General features: G+C 39.6%; 1 pseudogene; it reads right to left on the minus strand.

Moving 5' to 3' along the window:
- Positions 1-10,155: 10,155 nt before the first annotated feature.
- LOC150008650 (dCTP pyrophosphatase 1 pseudogene) lies at positions 10,156-20,718 on the minus strand (annotated as a pseudogene).
- Between the last annotated feature and the right edge of the window lie 1,077 nt (positions 20,719-21,795).

The raw sequence follows: 21,795 nt of genomic DNA on the forward strand, positions 1-21,795 counted from the left end.
TACTGTTTTTAATTTCTTTTTCATCTGTAGACACTAAAGACTAGACTCATGATCTTGTATTGACTGCCATTCTCACAATAACGGGGACTATTTGCCTATTCTAGGTATTTATATAAATTAAATTATATATTGGTTCTTTAGTGACTAGCTTCTTTTACTCAGCATGTTTTCAAGGTTCAGTCACATTGTACCATGTATCGAAATACCTCTGAATAGGCCTGAATAATATTCCCTTGTATAAAATTTTTATCTATTCATCTGATAGACACCAGGATTGTTTACACTTATTGGTTATTTTGAATGACACTGAAGTAAATGTTGTCATACAAGTATCCAAATCACTGTTTCTAATTATTTTCAGTATATACCTAAAAATGGAATTATTGGATCATACTCAAATTCTATTTAGAGAAAATGCCTAAATGTTTTCCTTAAGTGAATATACCAGTTTACGTTTTTACCAACAATTTACAAGGATTTTCACATGCTGTCCAACGCTCATTATTTTCTGTTTTATTTTTTATTTTTTATTATTGTCATTGCAGTAAATATGATGCGGTATCTAATTGTGGTTTTGATTTACATGCCCTTATAAACTAATAATGTTGAGAATTTTTTCATTTGCATATTGTCCATATGTATATCTTTTTTCGATAAATTTCTATTCAATTTTTTAACCCATTTTATAAACTTGTTTGTCTTTTTGTTGTTTAGATGTAGAAGCTCTTTTCAAATACTAATATAAACCTCCCAGCTTTGTTCTTCTTTCTCAGAATTGCTGTTGCTATTCAGACCCATTTGTGGTTCCATATAAATTTTTTAAATCATAGTATATGCTTTGACTTATTTGTATCTTCTTCAATTTCTTTCTTGAATGCCTTATAATTTTCCAAGTACAGTTCTTTTTCATCCTTGGTTAAATTTATTCCTAGGTATTTTATTCTTTTTGAAATAATCATGAATAAGATAGTTTTCTTAATTTCCCTTTCTGAGAGTTCATCATTGGCATATAAAATACAACTGGTTACTGGATATTGATTTTGTATCCTGCTATTGTACTTTATTGTATTCCTTTATTTCATATAGTAGTTCCTTGGTGGGATATTTGGGGTTCCCTATGAACAGCATCATGTCATCTCCAGATAAGGACAGCTTTACTCCTTCTTTTCCAATTTGATGCCTTTGAGGATGTGAAGAAAAGGGAACCCTTTTGCAGTGTTGGTGGGAATTCAGACTGGTGCAGCCACTGTGGAAAGAAGTATGGAGATAACTCAAAAAGTTAATAATGGATCTGTCTTTTTACCCAGCTATCCCACTTCTAGGAATATAACTGAAGAAAACTAAATCACTAATTTGAAAAAACATAAGCACCCTTATGTTCATTGCAGTATTATTTGCAACTGCTAAAATATGGAAGTAGCCCAAGTATCCATCAGTAGATGAGTGGATAAAACAACTATGCGACATTTACACAAATATTATTATTTGGCCATAAAAAGGAAGAAAATTTACCCTTTGCAACAACATGGCTGGATCTAGAGAACATTATGCTAAATGAAAAAAGCCAGTCAGAGAAAGACAAATGCCATATGATTTTATTCATATGTGGAATCTAATGAACAAACTGAACTAACAAGAAAACGAGAGACACAGAGAAAGAGAGAGCAGGATAACAGCTATGGGACCATTTTAGGGGGTGGAGGGATCAAGCAAAAAGGAAAAAGGACTCACGGACATGGACAACAGTTTGGTGATTGTGATGGAGAGGGGAGTAAAGAAGGGTAAATGGATCAGTATACATGGAAATGGGCAAAAGTAGGTTTACAGTTGAATACAAATAAATAATACAGTCATCGGCAGCCGTCCGTCTCCAGAGACGATGGCATAGCTTCTTGAGAGTCTATCTGCACCGCCGAGAATGGCTGTGCAGTCCGACTGGGGAGTGACAATCCCTGTCGCACTTGGTACAGGTGAAGGCAGATGGCTGTTGTTGCTGCTGTTGACGCTGCTTCCGCCTCGATCTTTTCTGGACCGCCTCCTCGTTGCGCGCAGCCTCTGCGCGTGACGTACCTTGCCTGACCGCGAGCCTCCAGGCTAGACGGTCATCTGCTTGAACTTCCCATGTGTTGAGATTGATGGAGCATTGTGTCATGTCCTTTTTGCAGATGTCTTTGAACCGCAGTTTTGGGCGCCCTGTCATCCTCTGGCCTTCTGCTAGCTCGCCGTAGAGGAGGTCTTTGGGAATACGGCCTGCATCCATTCTTTTGACATGGCCGAGCCACCTGAGGCATCTCTCACTAAGAACTGCATGCAAACTGCTCATGTTGGCTCGCTTCAGCACCTCGGTGTTGTGGACCTTATCCTGCCAGGCGACATGCAGGACGCGTCGCAGGCACCTCATGTGGAAGCTGTTGAGTTTCCTTTCGTGCCTTGCGTAGGTGCTCCATGTCTCGCTGCCATAGAGGAGAGTGCTGAGTACGCAGGCTTGGTAGATGCGCAGTCTGGTTTTCTCAGTGAGGCTGGAATTGTTCCACACTCGCCGGTTCAGTTTGGCCATAACTGTGGCTGCCCTGGCGATTCTCCAGTTGACCTCCAAGTCGACTGACAGAGAGCTCGAGATGGTGGACCTGAGGTAAGTGAAGTCGTTGACAACCTCCAGGGTGTATCCATTGATGGTGATGCATGGGGGAGTCCCCGTGCCTTGAGCCATAACGTTCGTCTTCGTCAGGCTGATGGCTAGTCCGAACTCCTTGCATGCGTGGGAAAGGCAAGTGACTAGCTGCTGGAGTCCCTCTTCGGAGTGTGATGTCAAGGCTGCGTCGTCGGCGAAGAGCATCTCACGGATGAGCACCTCTTTGACTTTGGTCTTGGCTCGTAGACGGGCCAGGTTGTAGAGCTTGCCATCGGATCTGGTGTGAATGAAGACACCCTCGCTGCAGTCCTTAAAGGCGTATTGGAGGAGCATGGAGAAGAAGATTCTGAACAGCGTAGGCGTGAGGACGCAGCCCTGTTTTACTCCGCTGCTGACTGGGAAGGCCTCAGAGGATGCGCCGTCGTAGGACACCGTGCTGTGCATGTTGTCGTGAAAGGACATGACCACAGCAAGCAGATGTGGTGGACAGCCAATCTTCCGTAGCAAGCTGAAGAGTCCGCTTCGACTGACCAGATCAAACGCCTTCGTGAGGTCGATAAAGGCGAGGTAGAGTGGTTTATGCTGCTTGTGACACTTCTCCTGCAGCTGGCGTAGGGAGAAGATCATGTCCACTGTTGATCGACCAGCTCTGAAGCCACACTGGGACTCTGGGTAGACGCGGGAAGCAAGGGTCTGCAGGCGGGCAAGAGAGACCCGGGCGAATACTTTGCTGACGACGCTGAGGAGAGAGATGCCCCGGTAGTTGTTGCAGTCGCTGTGGTCTCCTTTGTTCTTGTACATGGTGATAATGTTGGCGTCTCTCATATCCTGGGGGATGTAACCCTCCTTCCAGCAGAGACAGAGTAGATGGTGGAGCAGCTGTAGCAGGACTGGTTTCCCGCTCTTTAGGATTTCTGGAGGGATTCCGTCGCTTCCTGGTGCTTTCCCGCAAGCGAGGCGGTCGATGGCTTTGCTGAGCTCTGCCGCAGTAGGTGGGGTGTCTAGCTCCTCCATGACTGGTAGGTCTGGGATGGCGTTAAGAGCAGTGTCTGTTACGGTGTTCCTTGTTGCGTACAGCTCGAGGTAGTGCTCGGTCCACCGCCGCATTTGCTGTTCCTGGTCAGTGATGACCTCACCTGTCTTGGACTTAAGGGGGGCGATCTTGGAGGGGATTGGGCCTGTTGCCTTCTTGATACCCTCATACATTCCTCGTGCGTTGCCTATATCGGTGGCTTCCTTGATGCTTCTGCACAGGTTTAGCCAATAGGTGTTGGCACAGTGGCGGGCGGTCTTCTGGACTTTGTTCCTGGCAGCCCGTAGAGCTTGAAGTGTACTGGGAGTGGGCGTGACCTTGTAAGCCAGTAGGGCCTTCCTCTTAGCCTCGATCACGGGTTCCATTTCTTCCCAGTGAGCCTCATACCAGTCAGCGTTCTTCCGCTCTTTCTTCCCGTGAGCAATAATGGCGGAGTTGTATATGGCGTCGCGAAGACGTGGCCAATTGGATTCGATGATGTCATCTGCCGCCATTCCCTCGCCGAGTGCATCTTCCATCCTGTTGATGAATTGCTGGGTCTTAACTGGGTTGCTGGCACAACTGGTGTTGATGCGTGGGCGACCCTTCATCTTGGAGTGGTGCAACCTCTTCGGCATTATGCGCACCTTGCTTACCACGAGGGCATGGTCCGTGTCGCAGTCTGCACTGTGGTAGCTGCAGGTGAGGAGGGTGCTGCCAATATCCGTTCTTCTGGTGATGATGAGGTCAAGCTGGTGCCAGTGGCGGGAGCGGGGGTGCCTCCATGACACCTGGTGGATCTCTTTGCACTTGAAGAATGTGTTTGTCACGCACAGGCCGTGGTGACACGAAAGCTCAAGCAGTCACTGACCATTCTCATTGATCTTTCCTCTCCCAAAGTTTCCGAGGCAGGTGGGCCAGGCCATGTGGTCGGCTCGTACTCTTGCGTTGAAGTCTCCAAGGAGATAAAGAACGTTACTTCTGGGGATCTTGGATAACGCTTCATCCAGTGCATGGTAGAACTGTTCTTTCTCTTCAGTGGTGGCGCAGAGGGTTGGGGCATACGCGCTAAGAATGCTGACTGGGCCGAAAGTTGTTGACAATCGGAGGGTAAGTAATCTCTCTGTGCCTCCTGTGGGTGGCTCTATGGAGTTAACAAGCGTGTTCTTCACAGCGAACCCAACACCGTGCTGTCTTGGTTGGTCCGGAGACTTCCCTTGCCAGTAGAAGGTGTAGTTGGTTTCTCTGATAGTTCCGTTGTCGGCCAACCGGGTCTCCTGTAGAGCCGCAATGTCGATGTTTAGTCGTGCCAGTTCCCTATCGATGACAGCGGTTTTCCTGGCACCCTTGATCCACGGAAGGTCTGCAGTAAGTCCGGGGCACATGGTCCTGATGTTCCAGCTAGCGAGGCGAAGAGCCGGAGGCTTCTTTCTTGTTGTTTGCTTGGAATTAACTGGTGCGGGTGTTTTGTGGCCCACTTTTCGAGAGGCGCCTCTCTGATCCCCACGCACCCAGTGGGGCAGGCGAGCCATGGCGAGACGGTAGCTGTCCAGTGAGGTGCGATGACCTCTCCCACCGTCAGAGGAGACCCCTGGCGCTCGTTTCCTTCGCCAATCGGATGAGCTTATAACCGGTATCTGTCTCCTCCCGTGTTGAGTCGACATCTTGCGATGATGCTGGAGTGTCCTCTCAAGTGAAACTGAAGCTACAGAGCCTGGGCAGGGTGATATGGAGGGTCTGCTGTTGCCCATGCAGCAGACCCCCCCTCTCTTCGCAGCTGAAGGATCCAAGGGAAAGACGGAGTCAATACAGCTTGGGTTCAGGTGCGCCGCAGGAGTTGCCGGTGTTGACTACAACGTCAAATCGCCTTAGGGACTCCGGCTCCGGATTTTCTGTCGGGGTTTACTCCCTTAGCCTTTCCCCTGAAGAGGTATGCCGCAAGGCAGCAGAGGTTTTTTGGAGTCAGAGTTTTCCTTCTCTGATTTTAGAGATGTCCTTCCTCTTTCCTCCTTTACAGTCTTGAGGGCAGCATTTACAGGCTAAAATAGAAAACTGGCAGTGTAACCTTCTAAGCAGATACTACCAATACCCTGCTTGGGTATACTCACCCAACAATAAACATCTCTTAAATGTCCTCCAAGTGCCATGCCTCGAATTAGTAAATGGCAGTGCAATGGCAGCCAAACATTTGGATCAGTTTCAGTAAGTAAACCACCAACATGAGTAGGTTTTTAAAACAATAGAATAGTGTCTCATTTTATTAAAAATAATAACTATTTTTAAGCAACTTACCAGCAACACTGAATAAAAACCTGGCTGTGTTTCCCACTGTTTCAACTGCTCCTCAGCTGGCTTTAACACAGCAGTATCCTGACTGGTGGCCTGAGTTAAGACTTGAAGAACAACAGTGCTGGCACTATTGAGATCCATGGAAACCAATTGGCTCAGTCCGAATAGCCCGGCTCTCCAGCTTCCACTGTCCAACACGAAGTGGCGTCGGTTGGTCCCGCGCCCCACGCTTGCAAGTCCACGCGCTGCCGCCCACTGATGCCGAAAGCGGCTTCTAGGAACGCGCCATGTTCTGAGTCGCAGCTCTAAACGATGCGGACGCTAGAATATCGCGTCACAGACATCCACAGCAATAAAAAAGATCAAAATACTGATACACAAAACAACACAAATGAATCTCAAAAAGCATTACGCTAAGTGAAAGAAGCAAAGCATAAAAGTCTACATGAAGTTCTAGAAAATGCAAAATTATAGAGACAGAAAGTAGATCACTGGTAGCCTTGGGCTATGGGGCTAGAGGAAAGGATGATACAACAAGACACAGGATAATTTTTAGGGAGATGGAAATGCTTTAATCTTGATTCAATAGTAGTTATGCTACCGAAAAGCAATTTGGGGTCCTGCTGCCTGCCGCCACCCTCTAGGCAAAATTCCAGAAGCAAAGGTTTGGTGATAAAGAAAGTCTATCCAGTCACAGCTTCAATTACTTAAGCCTATCAATTAAGGCTAAACTCTAACACCTGGGCCCTGTTATCATTTCCCCCTGTTTTAATCACCTTATTTCTATAGAGCTAGTTACAAACTAAAACAGCATAAAATACAAAAACTACACAACTTTGGAAGAATGACAGGCTTCTGCCTCATAGCCTGTTCCCTCTAGAACACCCAAAGAATAAACCAGGGACCCTCTGCCAGGCCAGCCCAATCCTTTAGAAAAATAGGAAGCCCCACACTTTGTTCTTCCACAGAGACACGAACTTAACAATATACTGTCTAAAAACGCTTTAAGAGAACTCCAGAAACCAGTTAAAAAGTCATAATATCCCAGGAAAGTGCAGTCACTAGACCAGTACATACTTGAGGGATAGAAAAAGGAAACTGTTAATGAAAGAAGCTTCAAGATCACATTGGAAAGGGACATGTATGGGGCAAACATTAATTGTGGCCATCTGACAATCTACGACACCTGCCTTTGTAGAGTTAATCCATTATGGTCTCAATTTTGGAACCCTTTGAAACTGACCTTGTATTACATCTTCTGCTAGATTTAATATCAGACAACAGGTACAATATCTACTTTGTTTTATAGGATACGATATTTATTTGTACATTAGTAGTTCACTAAATGTTAAGTTCATGTATCTTCAAATTTTAGAAATGCAGGATATTTTGATTTTTTTTTTAATTTCCCTGAAACTAAAAATATCAAACACTTTTCACTGAATAGAGTCTTATAAAGAGAAGATGCACTATGATCTTTTTATCCCTTCATAGAGAGACAAAATAATGTCTCGTTGAGATCGTGGTTCATTATATTCATTGTGGTCACAGTGGTTATTGTAATGAGCCCAAACTGTATTATCCAAATGGAAAAAAATCCCACAGATAATTTAACAATTTAAATTTAAACTAAATATGATTAGATGGATGCACTATTTAAGCATCACTCTCTACAAGGATTTGCTATCTGAATAATTATTCATTTTTCCAATTCTTTTTACCATCATTCAACTACTTATGATGACATTAGACTGGAAGGCAAGTCCCAGAATTATAAATGGGAAAACAGGAATTTCACATTGGAACATTTTAATAATTTGACTGTCAGCTGTAACAACATACTTTTCAATTATTTCTATATCATCTTACAAATGAATTAAGTGGAAATTTAGAAGTCATAGCAAAGTGATAACTTAAACCACAAAAAATAACAACAGGGTATGTTTTTAAGGATTTTAAAAATCTTTCTAGGATTAAGACAGTTTTAGTTTTACATCAAATGATTATGTTCCTTTAATATTTAGACTAGCTCTGCTCCAAGTGATGATTAGTTGAACAGATTCTTAAATAATAGCAAATTCCAACTGTGTTAATTCTATATATTTTTTCTATCTCCAGTGGAGAGATTATTGGTTAAATGTCTGAAACGCTTATACATCAGTAAAAATAAATGACTAATCTAGTGTCATATTTGTTCCTACATTGCTAACTGATTATAGAAAACTTCTGCTGAACAAGCTGAGAAACTGTCATTCATATTGAATTAAAATGTAATGTTAAAATCCAAGGAAACTGAATTGGCTGATAAATAGCATCCTGAATGTTTTTGCAAGTGTTATGAGAGATTATGATATGGGTATCTCTGGCACAGGACAACTTCTTATAAAAATGGAATAATTAAGTTTGTTTTGTCATGTGGGAAGATAAAATTGACATTACTTATGTGATGACAAAGTAGAAATGCTCCTTAATATTATTTGAAAATAGGCTCTATTTCTCATGATAGGAAGAAAACAAAAGAAATGTAAGAAATATTTATTTAGGTTTAAAAAATAAAGAAAATATTTCTTTTAGTATTTTTGATCTTATATAAATTATTTTTAATTGAAATTCTTTTTCTGTAACCATATATCAGAGGTTCTCATACACCCACCATACCATTTGTAATTTGTATTTTTATTTTACTCTTTTGGTTTATTTGTCATATAAATATATTGGAATAAATTGGTTAATGTTGGAATAAATATATCTTGCTAAATAATTAGAGAGCTGGACACTGGTAATAAATACCACAAGCCAGTATCAGTTTTCTCTCTTGATGATTTAGTGATCATAAAATATAATAAAGGCAGTTTTATTTAATAGAAAAAAAGATTAATTTTAAGAGAAATGCATGTTTAAGTTTTGGTACACTGCTTAACTGGTTAAATTACCTTGGACTCATCATTTAATCTCTCATCCTCAGCATAAACAGCAGAAAAATGTGAATATTAAAAGCATTTTCTTACCTAATATATCTTGGTAGAACTTTGCTGTAGAGAACAATGATGAGATAAGATATATTAAAGTGCCTCACAAAATCAAAAGCTTTACATTAATATTGGTTTTCCATATCTGTATTATTGTTATTCATAATCTTTACATGTGCCCATATTTTCTCTCCTATCACCCAATTATAAAACTTCTTAGCTGACAGGTATTATACAGATTTATTAATGCAATTACTTTTATTTCAAAGGAAATGAAGTTAATGCCTGTTTGCGGGGTGAGGCTGTCAATAATTGATTGATTCTAGACCCCTCTTGTAAAGTGTCTTTACTTTAATTATGTGCCAAAGGTTATGTTCAGAACTTTAAAAATTATTTTAGTTTTACTGTTGAGATTTTAACCCCTGTTGAACTCCAAAGTATACATCACTACAAATAATTATCTATAAATATTTTAAAAGTCTGTTCTATTTTCATTTTTCTTACAATGATATAACATGTAAGTTAAGTATTTTTTTTAAATTTTCAAGTGAATTTGACTCATGAATGAACTCATTTTAATTTATTAATAAAGATCCCTCAATTTCTCCCCTCCCTTCTTAAATTAATATAAAAAAATGAAGTTGCGTTATCTAAAATAGATTTTCTTTAGGAGAAAAAAAGGTTTGCTCTTGCAAAATAATTGGACTAAATTTTTGTAGCTTGATAACATTATGTTGTTTGTTTACTTAATTTGCTAATTTATCAATTATTTGCCCAAAGTAGAGCAAATTAAAAGAAACTATCTTTTATATTTTCTTATTTATCTAGAGCACGACTGTTTAAAAACCTGAGTTTTTTTTTAGAATGATAATTTTTCTTGGAGAAAAATTATACATAACACCAGGGACAGCTCTCTCTCTCTCTCTCTCTCTCTGTCTCTGTCTCTCTCTGTGTGTGTCTCTACTTCCTTCCCTCTCTTCCCCTCTTCCATGATATATCAGCAAGTTACATCAATACCCACAGCATCTCCCTTTTACTCTAACAGTCATTTATTATAAACTCATCAATGAGTTGATGAACTGATTTGTATAAATAAAAAATAGCAAATTATAAAACTATTTAGATTGTGTTATAAAACACTTTGACAAACATACAAGTTATTTTGAGTATTTTTTTCAATTTAAAAAAATGTAAAAACCAATGATTTGTTTGTATGAGTGTAGTTCCCTTTATTTTATTTTATTTTTTAAGTTTTATACTTTTACCATGAGATTTAAAGTTAAAGGAGTAGTAGCAGGCGTGATAATAGAAATCTGTAATAAATAACACAGTTTTAGGATTAACCAAACTTTTCCTTTAAAAAAGCTCTCCAAGTTTGCTTTTATAATCATTCTTATTTTGCAAACATTTTTCTAGAATTCAATTTTGTTGTTCCAATTCCACAGTCCTAGAAAACTTGAGCATTGAACTGTGAAGTTGTAACTACATTTGACTTTCCAATACACCAATACTCACAAGTTAGACATGGTTCTTAACATCCCTTCTCCAATAAAGTCTAAGTGGAAACACTCTCTGTAAAATGTTACTCTTATAAGAGGTGCTGCTCAATGGAAGGCAGGCAAACATGAAACTAAAATTTTTTCCAGCTTTCATTTACTGACTAAAAAAACATCAAGAGAGGTAACAAAACTTCTGGTAATCAAATTTCTATTTATCTATCTATAAAAATTTAGATCACTTTCTAAATTTATGATTAAATATTTTAATTATTATTTAATTTAAAAAATATACTAATTTTACATATATACACATATATACACAGATATACTTTGTGTTCTAATTAATGCATTGTATATTAATCTTCTTTAATATTTATCACATAAATGATTCTGTAGCATAATCTGTAATACTTTTATCAGCAATCAGGTACCAAAAGAGTGTAAAATAATAAATGGTATCATTCAATATTTCTTTTGCATAAATACACTAAGAGTGTAAAATATGCTCAAAAGAAGTTTTGGCTTTGGTTTCAGTTCCAGGGAAGTAACCTCCAAGCTCTTGGAATGTCCTGCTTGCTAAGAGAGTCCTCATTTACCTGGTGGCTTTGAGTAATTGCAGACAATCTGTGCTAACAATGTGGGTTATGATTGGGGATTTTTTAATTTTTAATTATATATATATATATATATATATATATATATATATATATATATATATTGTCTATGTTGTACAGTTGTCCCATTTCTCTCCCTTTGTCCCCCTCTACCAACCCCCATTCCCTCAGGCAATCCCCACACCATTGTTCATGTTCATGGTTCCTGCACATACAACAAGTTCTGTTCAGAAAAGTTCCAGTCATTGTTAATATAACATAATGGGGGTGGTGGTAGAGGCCATTCAGTGAGCATGTGTGCTGTGTGGCCATTGCATTCAAAATGACTGAGCAAGTTGAGCAATGAAAGTGCACCAAATTTTGCATTAAGTGGAAACTATTCCAATGATTCTGAAGGCAGCAGTTGCACACAATTGGTGATTGGCAGCTCCATCACAACAACATACCTGCTCATGCATCACATCTCATGGAGAGTTTTTGGCAAAACATCAAATCACCCTGGTAACTCAGTCTCCCTACAGCCCAGATTTGGCACCCTGCAACTTCTGACTTTTCCCAAAACTAAAATCACCTTTGAAAGGGAAGATATTTTAAGCCATCGATGAGATTCAGGAAAATACGATGAGGCAGCTAATGGCAATTGAAAGAACTATATGAGGTCCCAATGTACCTACTCCGTAGGGGACTGAATTATCATTGCCCTGTGTACAATATTTTTTTGTATCTCCTTCAATAAATGTCTCTATTATTCATATTAAATGGCTGGTTACCTTCTAGACATACCTTGTTTTTTTTTGTTTTGTTTTTGTTTTGCTACTCTATTCTCTATGCTGTAATTTACATCCCTATGACTACTCTATAACTACCAATTTGTATTGTTAATCCCTTTACGATTTTCACCCATCCACCCTCCCATCTGGCAATCATCAAAACATTCTCTGTATCTATGATTTTGTTTCTATTCTGCTTGTTTTTAATTTTGTTTTTTAGATTCAATTGTTGATAGATATGTACTTACTGTCCTTTTATTGTTTATATATTTGTATTTCTTCTTAAAGAAAGCCCTTTAACATTTCATGTAATACTGCTTTGGTGGTGATGAATTCCTTTAGCTTTATCTTGTCTGGGTGGCTATTTATCTGTCCTTCAAGTCTAAATGATAGCTTTGCTGGGTAGAGTAATCTTAGTTGTAGGTCCTTGCCTTTCATCCTTTAAATATTTCTTGCCAATCCTTGCTAGCCAGCAAACTTTATTTGAGAAATCAACCGACTGTCGTATAGGGGCTCCCTTGTAGGTAACTAACTGCTTTTCTCTTGCAGCTTTTAAGATTCTCTCTTTTTCTTTAACCTTTGACCTTTTAATTATAATGTGTGTTGCTGTGGGCCTCTTGGGTTCATATTTTTTGGACTCTCTGTGCTTCTGGGACTCGTGTGTCTATTTCCTTCACCGAGTTAGAAAAGTTTTCTGTCATCTTTTAAATAGTTTTCCAATTTCTTGCACTTTCTCTTCTTTTTTGGCTCCCCTGTAATGCAAATGTTGGTTTGCTTGAAGTTGTCCCAGAGGATCCTTACACTCTCCTCATTTTTTTTCTTTGATTCTTTTTTCTTCTTGCTGTTAAGATTGATTGGTCTCTCTTCCCTATGTTCCAAATCACTGATTCAATTCTTTGCTTTACCTACTCTATTGTTGACTTCCTATAAATTTTTCTTTATTTAAATTAATGTATATTTCTTTTCTGACTGGATCTTTCTTATGCTGTTGAGGTCCTCACTAAGTCCCTTGAACATCCTTATGAGATGTTTTTTGAGCTCTGAATCTAATAAATTGCTTTTCCCCATTTTTTGGGGGGAGTTCTTTTCTGAAGTTTTGTTCTACGCCCTCATTTGGGCCATGTTTCTTTGTCTCCTCATTTTGACAGCATCTCTTCTTTTTTTCTACGTATTAAGTAGAGCTACTCCATCTCCAAGGCTTGATAGAGTAGTTTAATGTGTAGGTGTCCTATAGGATCCACTGGCACAGCATCCCCTATTACCCAAGCTGGGTACTCTAGTTGTACCCATGCTTTGGGCTGTGTACACTCTCTTCTTGTAGTTGAGTTTTGATTTTTGTTTGCTCATCCAAGGTCAGCCTACACACATGTTCTATCTGGGCTTACATGACATTAAAAAAAAGTGATCTGCAGATGGTTGCTACTTATGCTGAGCTTGGAGGTGCCCTGGAGAGGCCAAGCTGTGAACCAAGGTTGGCTGCAGCTAGTGCAGGGCCTGGGGCAACTTAACAAGAGATACAGGACTCAACTAAGTCAGATGTTGCTTGTTTGAGATAATTTAGGAAAACCTGAAGCATGGGCTAAGACGTCGTCGTCGTCGGCAGCCGTCCGTCTCGAGAGACGATGGCGTAGCTTCCTGAGAGTCTATCTGCACCGCCGAGAGTGGCTGTGCAGTCCGATTCGGGAGTGACAATCCCTGCCGCACTTGGTACAGGTGAAGGCAGATGGCCGTTGTTGCTGCTATTGACACTGCTTCCGCCTCGATCTTTTCTGGGCCGCCTCCTCGTTGCGCGCAGCCTCTGCGTGTGACGTACCTTGCCTGACCGCGAGCCTCCAGGCTAGGCGGTCGTCTGCTTGAACTTCCCATGTGTTGAGATTGATGGAGCATTGTGTCATGTCCTTTTTGCAGATGTCTTTGAACCGCAGTTTTGGGCGCCCTGTCATCCTCTGGCCTTCTGCTAGCTCGCCGTAGAGGAGGTCTTTGGGGATACGGCCTGCATCCATTCTTTTGACATGGCCGAGCCACCTGAGGCGTCTCTCACTAAGAACTGCATGCAAACTGCTCATATTGGCTCGCTTCAGCACCTCGGTGTTGGGGACCTTATCCTGCCAGGCGACATGCAGGACACGTCGCAGGCACCTCATGTGGAAGCTGTTGAGTTTCCTTTCGTGCCTTGCGTAGGTGGTCCACGTCTCGCTGCCATAGAGGAGAGTGCTGAGTACGCAGGCTTGGTAGATGCGCAGTCTGGTTTTCTCAGTGAGGCTGGAATTGTTCCACGCTCGCCGGTTCAGTCTGGCCAGAACTGTGGCTGCCCTGGCGATTCTCTGGTTGACCTCCAAGTCGACTGACAGAGAGCTCGAGATGGTGGACAAGCTCGAGATGGGCTAAGACAAGCCATTCATATAGAAGAGTCACTGGAAACTGCTTGGGTGGGCCTGAATTTTGGGCAGGGTAGAGTCTCAGAGAATCACCAGGGTGGGGCAAACATGGTGAACCAGATAGCTGGAGTCTCTGGTATGGCACAGGCCTATTGACTCTGTGGCTCTGTGATGGAAAAGCTCATAAAAGGATCAATGTCCTCTGCCAGCACTTCTGTCTGGGAGAAAACTGCCCCTCAGCTATCATCCTGATCCTAGATAATTCTGTTTCTCCCTGTATGTCCTTGATGCCTTTCAATCTGCTACCGCAATATGGAGCTCAGAGGGAGTGAGTCCAAATAAATCTGTCCAGGGGCCCTTTAAGAAAAACTGCCTGGAGTCCCTGCAGTTTCTGTCTTCCACAACCTCAAGTACCTGCTGGTTTTTATAGCTAGAAGTTGTGGAGACTTATCTTCCTGGCACTGGGTGGCCTGGTGTGGTGTTGGGACTCCTCAGTCTTGAGATATTCTTCCTAATTTTTATCTGCAATACGTGGGTGTGGGACCAGCCTGTTCCACATTTGCACCCCTCCTACAATTCTCAATGTGGTTTCTTCATTAATTCTGTAGGCATAGGACTTCCATTCAGCTCAATTTCCCATGGTTCTAAATAATGACTGTTCTATAGTTTAGTGGTAATTTGATGTGGTTGTGTGAAGAAATGAGCTGTGTTTACCTATATTGCCATCTTGATCAGATTTATGGGAACTTCTGCCTCATGGTATCAGTTCAATTTTTGGAGGAAATGGACTCTAAATTCAGGGACACTGAATGTTAACCATGTCTATGTGATCTGGTTCCAATGAAACTCTAGACACCAAGACTCAGGTGAGTCTCCTGATTGGCAATACTCTGAATATTATAACACATTATTGTTGGAAAAAAACAGGGGCTGTCTGCAGAGTTACTCTGGGAGAAGACAACTGTAAGCTCCAAATCTCGGTGTCTTTAGGATGGTGCCCTATGTGCATCTTCCCTCTCTGATGTTAACGTAACCTTTGCTATAATCAACCTTTACCATGAGTATAATGCATTTTCTGAGTTCTGTGAGTATTTCTAGTGAATAATTGACCCTGATTATGGTCTCAGGAACTCCAAAACTTAAACTTGCAGTTGGTGTGAGAAGTGGTTTCAGGGACTTCCAGAACTTCACAAAGGCAATCCAAGTAGGCAAATTGAAAATGTTCAGAAAATGTGTTATTATTTCTTGAGATATTTATGTAATCATTAATTTATTTATTTCTTAAAACATTTAAAATTTTATTAGCTATATCTGTAAAAGAACTATCCTGTGTAAGTTATGGAAGATATAAAGCCTTTAAAATGGTAGAGTCAATTGGATATTTTCCAATATTGCCTATGGAATAGTGATTGTACTTTGGAGGTTTTTGCATTCCAGGGTCATATCTGACTTGTTTACTGCTTTGTCTCCCCCCCCCCTTATTATTTATTTGTTTATTTATTTGTTTATTTATTTATTTTTTAGAGAGAGGAGAAGAGAGGGAGAAAGAGAGGAACATAGATGTGAGAGAGAAATATCCATCCTTTGCCTCTTGTATGTGCCCTGGCTAGGACCAAACCCACAACCTAGGCATGTGCCTTGACTGGGAATTGAACTAGTGACCCTTCACTTTATGGGATGACACCCAAACAACTGAGCAAGACCAATCCTGTACTCTTTTTTCTTTTAAATTATTTATTTATTTGTTTGCTTGTTTTGGGTTTTTTTATTTATTTTATTTTTAGAGAGAGGGGAAAGGGGAGAGGGAGAGAAACATCACTGTGTGGTTGCCTCTCACTCACTCCCCCAACTAGAGACCTGACTTGCAATCTAGTCATGTGCCCTGACTGGGAATCGAACCAGCGACACTTGGCTCGCAGACTGACTCTCAATCCACTGAGCCACAGCAGCCAGGGCTTGTTGTATTCTTAACACCTGAAATAATACTTGACACTGAAGCCTTGTAGAGTGTCTTAGTCTGTTCATGCTGCTCTAAAAAAAATACCATAGACTGGGTGGCTTAAAAAACAAACATTTATTTCTCATAATTCTGAAGACTAAGAGGTCTAAGATCAAGGCACTGGAAGATGAAGTGTTTGGCGACAATCCACCTTCTGGATCATTAGTGGTTACCTCCTCACTGTGTTCTCACATAGTAGTAGGGGCTGGAGAACTCTCTGGAGTTTCTTTTATAAGCACATTAATTCCATGCCTGAGAGCTCCACACTCATGACATAATTACATCCCAAAAGTTCCACTTCTAATACTAAATAATTAGAAAATTTTTTCACACACAGTAAATTGTAAAGAGCTATGTTACAGCCATAAAATTATGTTCAGTTGACAATTGTACATATGGACACTGATATCATCATGGAAATTAAAATTGCAAAAAAAAAAAGCTGTGAAATACTTGAACACTCATATACAATGGAAATAGATATGGACCAGGTTATCCTAGGAAAGTCGTCGTCGGCAGCCGTCCGTCTCGAGAGACGATGGTGTAGCTTCCTAAGAGTCTATCTGCACCGCCGAGAATGGCTGTGCAGTCCGACTCGGGAGTGACACGGTATCTGTCTCCTCCCGTGTTGAATCGACATCATGCGATGACGCTGAAGCTACAGAGCCTGGGCAGGATAATATGGAGGGTCTGCTGTTGCCCATGCAGCAGACCCCCCCTCTCTTCGCAGCTGAAGGGTCCAAGGGAAAGACGGAGTCGATACAGCTTGGCTTCAGGTGCGCCGCAGGAGTTGCCGGTGTTGACTACAACGTCAAACCGCCTTAGGGACTCCGGCTCCGGATTTTCTGTCGTGGTTTACTCCCTTAGCCTTTCCCCTGAGGAGGTATGCCGCAAGGCAGCGGAGGTTTGGAGTCAGAGTTTCCCTTCTCCTTAGCCTTTCCCCTGAAGAGGTATTCCGCAAGGCAGCGGTGGTTTTTTGGAGTCAGAGTTTTCCTTCTCTGGCGTGCCCTGACTGGAAGATCGAACCAGCGACACTTAGCTCGCAGGCCGACGCTCAATCCAGTAATTAACAAGTAATAATACAAGCATAAACGCTGTTATGTACTCACAACTGTATATCTACTTTTGCCCACCCTTCTATAGCTAATTGTGTGTTGTGTGTATGTGTTGTGTAAATAAATGTTTTCTCTTTTATTAATATCTTATGTAATATACCATATGTTAACATTAATAACGTTATTGAGCAATATAATATATTGATTTATTTTAAGAAATTGGATCGTGAAATTGTTGAGGCTAGCAAGTCCAAAATCTCTAGGGCAGGCTGTTGTAGTTCCTGTCAAAAAGCAGTCTGGCAGTTTGCTGTCAGTCTTCTTCCTCTGGGAAGTTTGGTCTTTTTTCCATTAAGGCCTTCAATGAATTTCATAAGTTCCACCTAAGTTATGGAGGGTAATCTCATCTACTCACAATTTGCTGATTTAAATATTAATCTCAACTAAATAATACTTTCACAAACAATAGAGAAATTTGCAAATGCATATTTATGTACTGTGGCATAGCCAGAGTGACACATGAAATTAACTATTACAAATGTACAAGTCTTTTTTTTTTTTTTGATTTTGATGGAATTCAATGTATTTTTTTTGTCATGTGTGCTTTTTGAGTCATATCTAAAAATATGTTGCCGAGTTTGAGGTGATGAATATTTACTTCTGATTTTTCTTTGAGTTCTATAATTTAAGCTTTTGTGTTTAGGCTAATTGATCCATTTGAGTTAATTTTTCTATAAGGTGTGAGGTGAAGGATCTAGCTTCATTCTTTTGCATGTGAAAATCTAGTGTGCCCAGCAGCATCTGTTAAAAAGACTAATCTTTTCCTATTAAAGGACCTGAAACTGTTGTTAAAAATCAATCGACCATAAATGTATAGGTTTATTTCTGGACAGAGAGAGATGAAGGGTGCCTAGAGACAGACAGAGAGAGAGAGAGAGAGAGAGAGAAAGTGAAAGAGAGAGAGATTTGGGGGACAGATGGAAGAGGAGAGAAGAGAGAGATCAAAAATACATTGAACTTGAGACTTAATTCCAACTGTGAAAGCGTAAGAGAGGTAGAGATGAATTTAAAACAATTACAGGTACATTGATTTTCCTGTTGTGAATTCATTGAAATAAGTTTATTACCAAAATACTGAGGTTAATACAAATATTAAAATCTCTATGTCCTTGTGGCTAAACTATTTAATGAGATAATTAGATAGAAACTGAACACCAGTTTGAAATAATATAGAATCTTTGTATAGTAATAAAGATAAAAATTTAATGGATAAATATTAGAAAAAAAATAAGCCAAAATGATCTCTAAACTAAAGTCTCTGAACAATCGCATGTCTAAAAGTAAACAAACAATATTTGCGCATGTGGAAGGAAATGATATATGATATGATGCTTAGCATTGTTCCTCACCCAAAGGGCATAGTCATATTATAGGGAAAACAAAAAACCTAGAAATTTCTCTGGCAGAGTTCAATGCCTATCCTTGGGGCTTAGTACTATCTTTTTTGGTTTTACTGCATCCTGCCACACATTTTTAAATAGGACTTTTATAACTCCTGTAACATTGTTCTAATTTGCATGTTCACTAATAAGATTATATTGGAGCCCTGACAGATATTCTAATGACCATTAATAAGACTTAATGGTTTATAAAAGTTAATATCCTAAGCAGCATTTAAATACTACCTAAATATATAGAAATATGATTTCTCTTGTTACCATAACTTCTCCAGTTGACTTTCTCTTCCTTCTGTTTAATCTATGTAGTATATGCAACAAAGGCATCGTAGGTAGCTCATGGTGTTTCTTTTCTCTTTCAACCTTTAAGGAAGCTAGCAAATATAAAATAAAATGAAACACAACATTTGACTCTTTCCTCTTCACAATCAATAAATCTTTCAAAGCAGACACATTTAAAGAGAAGAAACTTTTTCACAGGTCACTGCATTTAAAGTATAACTTCCTCCAGGAAATTGCTTTTTTAAAGTGTTCTTTATCTTAAATACTCTCAAATGATCTTGAACTGTAATCTATAATAGTTGAACAGTCTTTGTTCTGGTCTGTTAAAATGTGGCTGTATATCTTTTAGCGCAGTAATTATAAATTATGGAGGTGTTCTTAGTACGCAGCTTACTCAAGTAATAGGTATATGAATTATGTAATACCAATATATTTTTAAAGTTTAAAAATTGAGATAATATTCTTTTTTACTTTCTTCTTACTCTCTATTTTTAATTCAGATAAGAAATGCTAAATTTATATATATAAAACTAGTACAACTGATCTATATCCATAGGGTGATAATCAACGCACTCTATCAAATATATCTCTTTTTTTTCAATTACAGTTTAGATTCAATATTATTTTGCATTAGCTTTAGGTGTGGAGCAACAGTAGTAAGACAATCATATAATGTACAAATTTTTTCCCTATAAATCTGTACCTACCTGTCACCATACATAGTTATTACGATATTATTGACTATATTTCCTATGCTGTAATTTATATTTCCATGACTATTTTGTAACTATCAATCTGTGCTTCTCAATTCTTTTATTATTTTTATCTAGTCCCCATCCTCTTCTTTGGTAATCATTAGTCTGTTCTCTGTATCTATTTTGTGTGCTTGTTTATATTGTTCATTAGATTCCACATATAAGTGAAATTATATGGTATTTGTCTTTTTCTGTCTGACTTATTTCACTTAGCAACTTAGCATAAGACTCTATAGGTCTATCTATAATGTAGAAAATGATATGATTTCATTTTTTATGGCCAAGTAATGTTTTGTTGTACATATGTACGACCACATGTTTTTAATATACTCGGGTATTGATGGGCACTTGCGTTGCTTCCATAGCTTGGCTATTATAAACAATGCCACAATGAACATAGAGATGCATATATTCTTTTTAATTAGTGTTTTGGGTTTTGTTTTGTTTTAAAATATATATTCAGAAGTAGAAATGCTTGGTCAAAAACAGTTTCTTTTTAATTTTTTTTTTTTTGTGAAACCTCCATATCATTCTCCATAGTGGGTATACCAATTTGTATTTCCACCAACAGTGCACAAGATCTGAAGTCCTCACAGTCTGGTCTTCAGAGAGCCTCATGGGGCAGTTCTGTATAAATGTGGGAAGAACCATGGTACAGATGTACTGGGTGGTGTCACCAGTTGATCTCCATTGCGGTGGGCTGCTAATGCTACCAGGTAGTTGAGGACATCAATAAACTCCTCTTGAAGGGCTGCTGTTCCTTGGGACCAGACTTGGGGGCAAGCTTTTCATGGGGCTTTCCCTGAAAGAACTCTGCCAGCTCCCCTCTGCCCCCACCAAGGCCGCGAGGACATTCAAGCCTGGCGGAATTGGTCCCAGTCTCTTTCAGCAGCAAACTCAGCACAGAAGCAGTGGATGTCATTAAGTGTGGGCTCCGGGCTGAAGTTGAAGGCAACATCAGTGCCCTCTCCCTGTGTTTCAACACAATGACCACCACCCGCAGCAGACATGTCCACTGCACAGCAGTCAAGGCTCTATTGATTTTAAATTCATGTTTCATCACATCATGAGATTCATGGATTTAAGGTCTTTTTTTATTTTTTGTTATTTTTTTCATGATTAAGATTAAATTAAGTTAAATTTATTTAATTGCTGTATTTATAGTATATTTTAATATTCATTAATTTTGTTTTGTGGGACTCTCTGGTTTCCTATGCATGCTTTTCCATCTGAATGCTATAGTCTACTCAGTGTTTTAAAAAAACAAAAACAAAACAGATTATTGTTATTTTACCAATAGCTTAATTTATAGGTCAACTTAGAATGAAATATTTTTATATTTACTCTTTATTTCAGAGTCAGTGATCTCTTGCATGTGACAAATCAGCCAGGAGTTAATAGCTTAAGATACCATTCCAATTTACAAATTGGCACCACAAGTCAAGTTCAGCTGGGTGCTGCTTTTGCTCTCAGCTAGACTCATAGGTGTTTATAGTCAAGTGCCTTACAGATTTCAGATTTGCCAGCCCCACAACCACCTGTGCCCATTACTTAAAACAAATCCATTCTGTTTCTCTCAGATAATTCTGATAGATATATAATGGACTCATCTGGGATTGCCCCTCTCTATTTTCCATCGTCTCTAATCCTGCACCAGGCTAGCCTGGGTTTTTTTCCTAGTGGCAAAGTAGGGCAACTGTGCAAGGTCCTGAAATGACATAATAGAACCTTCCTGCAGTTTCTTGTCAAAAACAAAAATGTCTTAATTCAGGAGGGGTGTGTGATTCTTTTTTTTTGGGGGGGGTCTACTATGATATGTATTTTTCACTTATTCAGATTATCATAATAATCCTGGTTAGGGTTTAAGGTATCTTTTAAAATATATTTTAAATATGTTATTTATTATTTTTTAGAGAGAGGGGAAGGGAGGGAGAACTAGAGGGATAGAAACATCAATGTATGGTTGCCTCTTGCATGCCCCCAAATGGGGACCTGACCTTCAACCCCGGCATGTGCCCTGACTGGGAATCTAATCAGCGACCTTGTGGTTCTCAGGCCAACACTCAATCCACTGAACCAGATCAGCC

This window comes from Furipterus horrens, unplaced genomic scaffold, assembly GCF_987537825.1.
Source record: "Furipterus horrens unplaced genomic scaffold, mFurHor1.1.pri manual_scaffold_5, whole genome shotgun sequence".
Taxonomy (NCBI): Eukaryota; Metazoa; Chordata; class Mammalia; order Chiroptera; family Furipteridae; genus Furipterus; species Furipterus horrens.